Source organism: Schistocerca cancellata, unplaced genomic scaffold (assembly GCF_023864275.1).
Source record: "Schistocerca cancellata isolate TAMUIC-IGC-003103 unplaced genomic scaffold, iqSchCanc2.1 HiC_scaffold_728, whole genome shotgun sequence".
Classification (NCBI taxonomy): domain Eukaryota; kingdom Metazoa; phylum Arthropoda; class Insecta; order Orthoptera; family Acrididae; genus Schistocerca; species Schistocerca cancellata.
In genome coordinates this window covers 7,501-10,000 of record NW_026046739.1, presented here as the reverse complement: position 1 = coordinate 10,000, position 2,500 = coordinate 7,501, and positions in this window count along the sequence as shown.

The window sequence follows — 2,500 nt, the reverse complement described above, 5'->3', positions numbered from 1 at the left end:
GTGACATACTGACGCTGCCTCAGACATTCACTTACAATGATCACTACCAACGAACCTGCCCCCCCCCCCCCCAAACACACTATCTCTTACCATGTTGTGTACTGTAATCCAACCCATTTTGCACCTTAACCTAACCAAATTTGTAACGCAATTTGTACCGCAATGTAACGCAATTTGTACCGCAATGTAACGCAATTTGTACCGCAATGTAACGCAATTTGTAACGCAATTTGTGTCTTAACCTAACCCACGTTGTGCCTTAACCTAACCCACGTTGTGCCTTAACCTAACCCACGTTGTGCCTTAACCTAACACACGTTGTGCCTTAACGTAACCCACGTTGTGCCTTAACGTAACCCACGTTGTGCCTTAACGTAACCCACGTTGTGCCTTAACGTAACCCACGTTGTGCCTTAACGTAACCCACGTTGTGCCTTAACGTAACCCACGTTGTGCCTTAACGTAACCCACGTTGTGCCTTAACGTAACCCACGTTGTGCCTTAACCTAACCCACGTTGTGCCTTAACCTAACCCACGTTGTGCCTTAACCTAACACACGTTGTGCCTTAACGTAACCCACGTTGTGCCTTAACGTAACCCACGTTGTGCCTTAACGTAACCCACGTTGTGCCTTAACGTAACCCACGTTGTGCCTTAACGTAACCCACGTTGTGCCTTAACGTAACCCACGTTGTGCCTTAACGTAACCCACGTTGTGCCTTAACCTAACCCACGTTGTGCCTTAACCTAACCCACGTTGTGCCTTAACCTAACCCACGTTGTGCCTTAACCTAACCCACGTTGTGCCTTAACGTAACCCACGTTGTGCCTTAACGTAACCCACGTTGTGCCTTAACGTAACCCACGTTGTGCCTTAACGTAACCCACGTTGTGCCTTAACGTAACCCACGTTGTGCCTTAACGTAACCCACGTTGTGCCTTAACGTAACCCACGTTGTGCCTTAACGTAACCCACGTTGTGCCTTAACGTAACCCACGTTGTGCCTTAACCTAACCCACGTTGTGCCTTAACGTAACCCACGTTGTGCCTTAACCTAACCCACGTTGTGCCTTAACCTAACCCACGTTGTGCCTTAACCTAACCCACGTTGTGCCTTAACCTAACCCACGTTGTGCCTTAACCTAACCCACGTTGTGCCTTAACCTAACCCACGTTGTGCCTTAACCTAACCCACGTTGTGCCTTAACCTAACCCACGTTGTGCCTTAACCTAACCCACGTTGTGCCTTAACCTAACCCACGTTGTGCCTTAACCTAACCCACGTTGTGCCTTAACCTAACCCACGTTGTGCCTTAACCTAACCCACGTTGTGCCTTAACCTGCTCTGTAATTGGCATATGACACGTTACATTAATCTAGTGTTGTCTAACCACAACCCTCTGAATATAGTTCGCTACTCGCACCGCCCACCCTCTTGTGTGTCGTTTCATGTTGAACACTTCGCAAGTGTTGCTTACTTTTTACATGCTCCCGCTGTACACTGTAATGTGGACAACTGCAGGATGTACATCGCCCCCCCCCTCCACCCTGCCTTCGCACGCTGGTCGTTCAGGTGCTTGCGTGTTCAATGCCCTTCGCAGCTGTTCACTGGCATTCGCATGTCGAAGCGCTCAGTCTACGTCGTGGTACGGCCTGTGTCCACTGTCCGCTGATATCGTAAGCTTAATCCTCACATTGTACTGCACATAGGTCCGTATGTACTGAATGATACGCTGTGGCACATGTGTGACCGTACGACTGCGCCCAACAACAGCGAACCATACGGTCCAAATGTTGTGCACTCAGCCACGTGCCGTCTCCCCATAACAGCTACATTGCAGTGTGGTACGCCATAGAGACGTGTGGGAGTAACGGACGCCCTGGATGGCGATCAGCATGAGCCGTCTGTTGATGTAGTGGCGCGTGTATTCAAACGTAGTCGTCTCTTCTCACACAGTGTGATAGCATGGTGCACCGCGTTCCACATCTGCGACATGGTACAGATGCTGGTTGACAGTCGGTCTCGTAATGGACATCGCATACGTAGGGGGCCACCTCCCACGTGTTCTCTAGTCGTGCACATTTTGTTGCGTGTATGTGGGCAGACGTAGTGTGTCGTGACACCTAACAGACAGGTATGCAATAATCGTTGCATTTGCAAACTGGGATGGACGTCTACGTTTGCTGGTGACGTGACGCAACGCAAATGAACAACTGGTAAACCCATTGTGGTGCGGTTGTTGTTGCTGGAGGTAAATCAGTAAGGGCAAATCTGTGTGTGAAGCGATACGCGGCGGTGGCTGGGTGGGACCGTCCCCGGCCGGTGAGGGGGGGCCGCCCGGCGTGCTGGCCGCGCGGTGCGTGGGCGCACGCGCTACAGCCGGCTGGTGGGGGCGCCCAGTGGCAGGCGCGCCGGCCGACGGACGCGGCAGGCGGCGCAGCTGCGCGCCGGGGCACCCTGCGCGCGGCGCCGGGCGGCCAAAGTGGGTCCTCGCGGG